We start from the raw sequence: 8920 nt of genomic DNA, 5'->3' as shown, positions 1-8920 counted from the left end.
AAAGAGTAACGTAAAAAATTAAGAATAAATCTCAGTAATTCACTTTGTGCTGAGAAGGCGGGCGCGTGTTTACGCACATCCAATATGAGCGTCTAGGCTCTAAAAGCTTTCCATTTTCCTTCTGCGTTCATTCAACTCGCACAGCCGTTCACGCCCGCCGTAAGATTATCTATCTCCAAAATACACAGCAGCAACGTGACTGGGGGGTTTTGGCGTGTTACGGAGTCGGGAGGGACGTCCGCCCGGCTGCCCCGCCCAAGAGATGCTGCTGAACTGCCAGGGAAACGCGCGTCGAAAGCGAGACTGAAATAAAGTACTTAAGAGCGCTCCCTCAAAATACCGGCAGGAAACACCCCCCCCACAACATTCAGTCGCCCCTCATTAAATATTTACAACAAATACCTACCTGCTTAAGTACACCTAACACATCGTACCCTACATCTGCTTGGCAGTTACAGCTGAAAGAGCGCAAGTCACGTCGTAAATCAGACGATGTTAGCTTTTTTTTAAACTTTCATTTATGACAGAAGAATCGGTGAGTGAAGAGATCCCCGATACAGTTTTACTTTTTTGGGGGGGGGGGGGGGGAAAAATAATACCACAACAAAAAACCACACAAATCAAATCCCCAGTGTTGCAATACACGGGGCTACCAAGAAGGACCGGCAGACCTGCTAATGCGTTCGGCTGTACCGAAGCATGCAGGCGAACCGCATTTTATGGTATCTCGACTGTTACAACTGAGAACCCAAGCACTACCAATGCCATCAACCTTTGGAGTATGTGCTGTGCTTGGATCTCCGCAAGGACCATGGATTTTTTTGTCTTTAAAAAAAAGCAATACTTTGCAAGTCTTGTGCTGATGAGTTCTGCTGACAAAGACACTGTCTCTAAGATGCACTCTGATGGCAAGTTCATAGAATGCAACCTCACTGAATAAGAAATATCTCAATTCTTCAAAATCTCTTCCTAACAAAAGTCACACTGTGGGGCTTTCAGATGGGTCAGATTATGCATCCTTTCACAACAAGAAACACACCAGCTAACCAGGATATTCTTGCAGTGGCCAGGTGCCTCTTCATCATGTAAAAAAGGAAAAAACCCAGAGCCAGCAATAAGTATCACACAGGTCAACACAGATCTCTTCCAGAGCACCCCCCTCATCAAAACGAACATGCCCATCGGCTCACCTGCTCTGCACAGATTCCAGCATCACACCCCGCTTCCGTCATCGCTTGTGGCACCAAACGTATCAACACACAGTAAACTACCGTTACGCTCGTGAGAAATCACCGCCCCGTGACTTCCTCATTACTACCCAGCTCACTTCTAATGCTCATACGCCGTTCCAAAGACGGCCCACGTGTTACCTACAAAACTGAAGAGCTCGACGACGGACCACAGCATTCTCTGGTCTTAGATGCTGGCCGCTGCCCCACCTTCTCAGACCTCTCATAGGCGTGCGGCAGCAGCACTCCGAGCCTGCCAGCGGCACCTGCAAAAAGCCAAGCGAAAAGGCACCTCCTGAGATGCTGCCCGATGCCACAGCCTGCCCGCACCGATCCCCGTCTCGCACCCCTTTCCCTCGACAGCCTCCCACCCGGCCTACGTCACTTGCAGCTGAACACGGCACCTCGCCCGCCGTCCGTAACACCCAAACGACACGCGTTGCTTATAACTTCACCAGCAACACAACACCTCAGAAAAGAGCTGCTACTTCAGCCCACCAATCACCACTCGCCTTGCTCGACTTGCCTCCTTTGCTCATTGCTACGCTACTTCAAAACCAAAACAAAAGACAAACGCAAGGAGCAATGGAGTCATAGAGGCATCGGTCACATCTTCCCTCTATATACACCACGCACCGACTCACCCGCTTACATCGGTCCCCTCAGTTCCCCTCCGTCGCCCTGCACGACTCGTCCCTCGGCATCTCCAAAACCAATACGAAACAAGTCGCCTGGTTGCACAGCAGTACCTTAACTGTTCCTGAACACCGACTATAACCTGCCATTAAAAACAAACATATGACATCAAACATGAAGCCCTACGCACGTACAAGCTTGAACACCCTGCAGAGGTAATCTGCTCAGCTGAACTCTAGCTGCCTCTCCCAGATAGCCACGGTCATGGCCTCCGAGCCCACAAAACGTCACGGTGATTACGGTCCTTGCCTGCTGAGGAGGGCCACTCCATCCGAGATGACGGTACCACCTTTCCCCCAACAGCCTTAGCACAGCAACAGATGAACCCTAAGCTCTCATCGCTGTGCCACCTACCCGACTCTACACGGCCAGCAAGGCGGCTCCGAGCCAAACTCACAAAACGCACACACCAACGCTATGAGAAACACTACAAACCGCGCGCCTCCAAGACGAGAGAACGCTCTCGGCAAACACAGAGACAACTGGACGGAAGAGCTCGTCCAGCAACAAGACCTGCAGAACCCTGACAGGGATGCAAGGAGGCCCTAACGAGATCCAAAATGATTAGAAGAGCGTCAGGGCCCGTGACAAGAAGTTCCTCTCAAAACTGAGAGGGAGGAGGCACAAGAAGCCCAGCTACAAGACCTAAGAACGTAAGGATGCAGGGAAGAAATCACGCTCCCTGAAAACAGACAGCGACAGAGCAGAGCTGTTCACGCATCTGGGAACGACGCCGCAGACGACAACTGCCCAGAAACTCCTCAAACATCAGAGCGATCCACGCTTTAAACTGTAACGCAAAAAGAAGCACCCGATGGGCGCCGGCCCCACAATTAGGACCTTGCCAGCCCCTAGGGATAGCGCTGTGCTCCTGAGAGCAAAGAGAACAAAGTCACCAGCCCCATGCGCCCCCTCACTGCGACCCAGCTCGCCTGAAATGCTCCTCAAATAGCCTTCGGTCGCATCTTCCCTTTAATCCCGCACACGGACCCGCTGCCTTAGTGTGCTCTACTCAGCTCTGCTCCATCACCCTGCACAGCTCCATCTTCATCCTCTGCAAGAACAGCATGATAGAACAAGTCACCTGGACGCACAGCAACAGCTTAACCATTCCACAGGTCTTGCTTCCACGTAGGAATACCATCTAGAGCCCAACTACTGCATGCCATTAAAGGAAATACCTTCAATCAAATGTTAAGCCCCACGCACGTACAAGCTTGAACAGCTGAGAGGTGCCCTCTGCTCAGCTAGCACTCTAGCTGCCTCTCCCAGGCAGCTACGGTCATCCCCTCGGCACCCACAAAACACCCCGGAAATTACCATCCTCGCCCGCTGCCAACGGCCACTCGCTCCGACGAGGGTTGTACGGGCGTTGCCAAAACAGTCTATGCATATTAACATTAACCATATACTCTTATTGCTATTCTTTCCTCCGCTCTACCATTGCTACACCCCCAGGCGGAGCAGCTCTGACACAGGCATCGACATGCACGGACCGACACCGCTCACAAATACTACAAGCGACGCGATCGAGGCACCTAAGAAAACTCTCACCGAGACGACGGACTTCCGGCCCAGAGATGCCACCGGGCGAGAAGATCTATACGGCAGCGAGGAAGAAGCTATAGCATCCGCAGAGAAGTCACCTACCATCATCACCTGCAATAAAACCATATACCCACAACTAGGACGACGTACGAGCGACAAGCCACTCTTAAAGACCTCAGAACGTTCAGGTGCAGGGAACAGGTCCCAGAAAAGGGCTCTGCGTATTCAGACTGCTCCTCAGCAGCAGTATCGAGGCCGCCTTAATCACCGCTGCAAAAAGATGACCTTCTATAAAGGTCTAATATTTCAGACACAAGACAAATCTATGCAGTAGACTTAAAATGCGAGAAAGGAAGCTCTCGGTTACCATTATGCCGATGAGCCAGGGCTTGCAAAACCCTCAATATTGCTACCTAGGTGCCTGCTCAGCACGGAGAACAACAGACACATCGAGACCCGAGTACAGTAAGGAACAAAGACAGACTACAAAATCCACACAACAGCACAAGCACAGGCAGGAACTCCCCCTGCCTGGCAGATGCTTCTGTTTTGCAGAAAGGACACCACAACCTCTCTCGGCCCAAACGTGTCCGGTCTCTGAACGGTACCCTCCGCTGATTTTACAACCCCTGCCTGCCCCACCTGCGCTTCCCCCAACCGACCGGCCACCCGCACAAAGACCGCATCGGCCCCTCAGCTTCCCTTCCAAATCTGGGGGCTCAAAAGCCATCCTTTAAAAAGGCCACACAGGCTACGTAGGATGGGGCTGCGGTCACACGGATACTCTTCATCTCCAAACGTGCGGTGCCATCACTCAGCATCGCACCACTCAACGCCGGCCACTTCCGCAACAACAGCCTCCTCGGAAGCGCCGTGAACTTCCGCTCCCCCACGCTCTAATGAGGCTGGATGTCGTGGCCGCCGCCACCTACGGTGCCTAGAGAACCAGAGAGACAAGGCGACCCCTGCGCCTGGAAGCGGCCGCCCGCTCACAAACAATTCCACACCTCAAAAATAACAGCTGCTACGGCTCCCTGTTCATCGCTCACCTTGCCCAACGAGCTCGGGGCAGACATCCCGCTTTGCATATAGTTTTGTGAGTCCCTTCATTAACTAGTCACATAGGTGCTCACACTGCACGACCCCTCCGTTGTCACGTGCTGACCTACCTTCTCACGATGCTCTGTTCGCCCCCTCCCTTCCGTGTCCGGCTCCCTACCGCGCATCTGCACCAACAGCCACATTCCAGACTCATCCTTTCCCCTACCGTGCCAACACGGCTCCGCTCACCTCCCAATCCGTGCCTCCCGGGTCAGTGGCCACGTCAGGTGCCTGCTCGCATTCTCGGTCCGTCCCCGATGGCTGGGGAACCGTCACCTTCAATGCCGGGCCCACTTCTGGGGAAATACGGAGAGGCACACAGATGTTGGACACTGCTTTCCAAAATCAAGAGCTCACCACGCAAAACAAACTAACAAATCCTTTTGACCGACTTGTTCGGCAACACAGAGACCCCAAAGGCAGAAATCCCAGACGAGTGACCTCACAGCCCGCCCCGTCACAGCACACGACGCCATCTGCTCGCCTTTGCCGTCACGCCTCGCTCGACTGTCCTGCTTAACCCTCGACCTGTTACTTAAACTGCAAGAAAAAGTCAAACCACGCAACACACAAAAATCACAGTTCGTGTCAGATGACTCAAGCACAGGCGGACACCGATAGGGCAAATGCCAAAAGCAATACGGGAAGCAAACAGGCGTGGCTGGTGTAGCGACACACTCTCCTTTTGTAGGTAACTCACTCCTGAGCGACTCCATGAACAGCCGCGTGGAGAACCTCTCGGCAGACAGCACGCTCGAGTGGCCGTGCTGACACATACGGGGAAGGAGACTGGGCTACCGGAGGCTGCTTGCACACAGAACACGACCATTAGCTAACACTTAAACACCCCTTTCCCAACCATTCCCCGGTACCAAGACTTCAAAAACCCCTCCTCTCCTCCTGAACTGTCAGGGAAGGAACCTCACTCCTTCCCGACAGCTCCTGCCCTGTATTTGCACCCCTAAAGCCCCTCTGTCAGCCGCTCCTCGGGAGCCGCCCTTCCCACCTCTGCCCCGCGTTCTGCGAGCACCTCCCACCTTCCGGCTTCCCGCAGACTCCGTGCTCTCTACAGGCCCACAAAATAACAGAAGCCCTGATGCTTATAATCTACAAGGGACCTGCCGCAAGCTGCAAAGGTTCTCGGGACAACGTGGTACTCTGCGGGCGATCGGGAAAGGCGACGAGCAGTCCCGTACACCGACACACACTATGCGTTACGTCCCTGCTGCTTTCTGAAGGAAGGCTAGAGCTCCATATACAGATGTGTACAACACACTCACCCTAACCCCTACCGCAGCATCTCACCATCAGTCCTATTGAGAGATAACGTCAACAACTTGCACAACACAGGCAAAACTGGTGGAAAAAATATAAGGTTCTACCTTCAGTCAAGTCAAAATTCCTGGAAAACAAGACAAAACAAACAAAAAACCTACCACACACAAAAAAACCCAACAAACCACAAACAAAAAAACCCAGACAAAACCATAACACCCCCACAAAACCAAATAATCCAAAACACACTATTAGACCATCTTGCTACCCCTGAACACCCAACAAAAACTTACTGACCCAAGGGAAAACAAAAGCTCGTACAAGTGTACTTCCTAATATATATCTGCTGCTCAACTTTGACTGCTCCTTAATCTCTTACCTCAACCAGAAACCTCCCCATCTCTGAATGTCAAAACACACCTACCCAAAGAGCTTAGACAGCTCAAAACCTGCAACCAACTCAAGGAACAGTACCAGAGAAGCCCAGGAGCAGAATGAGCCTCCCGAAAAAAGGCTGGGGCTCATCTACCCCAGCGGAATGGCAAAGCAGAACGAAATCTTTTAAGAACCCCTTCTCAAAAAATATCTCTGGTTATAAAGTAAATCATTTATTGTAAAGCCATCAACCATTCGGAGTCACCTCAACGCTCTCTCTCGCTCAGTCCCTTAACAGAACTAGATCAGTCTCAAAGGACAAAAAACACGAAAAGAAACGTGGAAATACGCAAGCGTATCGGGAACCGTATGAAGCAGCTAAATTAACACCTCAGTAGCTGGGGCAAAACTAAATTGTAAAGGACAACAAAAAAACACCCCAGGAGACACATGGATTAAAACAGATGAAGGCTCTCTCTTCTCGCAGAAGCTCAAGAAGAGACCTGAGCCAACGGTACACAGCTCTGGGGTATCGGATACCGAAAAGAAACATACTCGAGACAGAAAACAGACTGCTGTGGAGCACAAAGGTGGCTTTGGCAAAGGTTCTGCCGGGACAAGAGTCACAGTTACAGGGAACGGACAGCGGCCGGCAGGGGAAACGCCGTCGGCGTGGAGGGGCCAGCGGGGGAAATGCCGCCCTCAGCTAACGCTGCGCTATCAAGCCTTAAGCGAAAACTGCAGAGTAGTTACAGGAGACGGGCATAAGATGGATGCTGAATATCACTTGATGGTCACAAAATCTCATGGGGATGGGCACCACGTAGCCTCACGGACACCCCTTAGACCCAAATGCTTAACGAAAGACGCTTCTTGCCAAAACACAAGCTCGACGAGGAAAAGCCAAAGCTGATGCGGGGGCAACTACTAAAATCTCAGTACGTGAGCAGGCATTACTTAAGATGGTGCGGTGGTTCTGCTGGGTCCGTCCAACCTGAGCAACGGGTTCTAACGCCTGTCCAGCAGCGTCCATGATCTCTCTCACGGCCTCCCACATCAGAAACCTCCCCTGCCCAGGACCGCGTTTTGCATGTTCCACCCCTCCCCATCCCCGCAATGAAAATCAAACACAACAAATAAGCAGTCTACTTCATCTTCTTGGCCTCCAAAAGAAGCTTCCTTCCTCTGCTGAGCGTCGACACCAACATCCTCGTGCCGTTCCTCAAAAGCAAGCTGGTCCTCGGGTGCCCGTACTGCCAAAAGAAGACAAAACGATTATGCTCTTATAACGAGCTCCATCATCCTCTCCTCCTTCAGGAAATCGAGTCCCGATTGCTACATACCAGAAGTTTGTGCAGTAGATGGCCGAGGCCAGCCCCGTAAATGAAGCACTCTGTGACCCTGCTTTCTCTTTTGGCCACAGCACCCGCCACTGGGGAGCCCCAAACCCCTTCGTGACTCCCTACGAAAACCAGATACAACTAGTTCAAAACATCTGGCAGGTGAGAGATGACCGACAAACACGTACAGCCCACCTTACCCTCAAACCAGCCAGAGAGCTGACTTCCTCCCCCACTGAACTCTCATCTTCGACAAATTCACCAAACAGAACAATGTTTACACTGAACAGAACAAAACCCTTACCCTCTGACACTCTGAAACGGGTTTGTGCACCCACAAAATATATATATTCATGCTACCGACCCACGTACCACACTTCCTCAGGGTCAGCCCCACAAAGACAGGAGAACGCCCAATGCTCTCTCCATGGATACCCCGATGCTCCGCTCCCTTCTTTGCTGCTCCTGTCACGGGAAAACGCTGGGAATAAAAAAAGGTTCAGAGAAGCAAAACAATAAACAATAGGGAGAGGGACCAGCGCAAAGGAATAGAGAGAGGAAGAGACGAACAGGAAGGACAGACAACCCCATCCTGAGCACAGCCTCTGGGAGAGGGAAAGAGGAAACAGCAACCGTTATTACCGCAGATCAACCCTGACCAAAGCCTCCTTCCACAGGGGCTTCTGGACACACCGCTCCTTCCCCGCGCTACTGCTACGGGCCCCTGCGCCGAGAGGGAATCCAGTGCAGGCAGAGAGAGGCAGAGAAAAGTAGCCACAGGCTACAGGACAGAGAGAGGGAGGACTGAAAAGACAGGGAGGCAGGGAGCCACTCAGAGCGAGATGGAGAAAGAAGGTGCGGGGGGGTGCAAAAAAAAAAAAAAAAAAAAAAACAAACAAAAAAAAATTTTGCAGCAGGTAAGGAAAGAGACGGGGCCGGGGGAGAGACAGGGAGGGCCCAGGACGCACAAGAGAGGCAACGGGGCCCCAGTGGCCCAGGACTCACCGCGACTCTCGCTCTCAGCGCTGCTGGCACAATTTAGCCGTTCACATGCTTCTTTCCCCTCCTCTCCTCCCTGCCTCTTCTGCAGCTCCAGACTCTAGGCCGACCTCCACCTAAAGAGGATACGTGGGTGTCTTACCGCTCTTACGAGATGAGGCTTCCTCGGCACGTAGCCTAGCTCGCTCGTGCACTACACGCCCGTACCCAAATCCGGGTTACGCGTACGGACCCTGCGGTGCACGTTGGTGGCCTGGCCCGCTGCGGACTATGAAGGGGGATCCTTCCTCCCTCACCTGCAGGGACAGGCTCTCTCTTGCCTGCAGCAGGAAGGCAGCTGGCAGCCAGAGCGCCTTC

General features: G+C 52.5%; 1 long non-coding RNA gene across 1 annotated transcript; it reads right to left on the bottom strand.

The window, feature by feature from the left end:
* Positions 1–577: 577 nt before the first annotated feature.
* On the bottom strand, positions 578–8030 carry LOC142051233 (uncharacterized). Its single transcript, XR_012658364.1, has 5 exons — positions 7937–8030; positions 7568–7686; positions 7374–7477; positions 4764–4870; positions 578–1495 (listed from the first exon to the last, which is right to left on the bottom strand). It is a non-coding gene; the product is annotated as an uncharacterized LOC142051233 (long non-coding RNA).
* Positions 8031–8920: the final 890 nt, after the last annotated feature.

Source organism: Phalacrocorax aristotelis, unplaced genomic scaffold, assembly GCF_949628215.1.
Source record: "Phalacrocorax aristotelis unplaced genomic scaffold, bGulAri2.1 scaffold_80, whole genome shotgun sequence".
Lineage (NCBI taxonomy): Eukaryota > Metazoa > Chordata > Aves > Suliformes > Phalacrocoracidae > Phalacrocorax > Phalacrocorax aristotelis.
The sequence above is the reverse complement of the archived record's forward strand: the minus strand, read 5'-3'. Positions and strand labels throughout refer to the sequence as shown.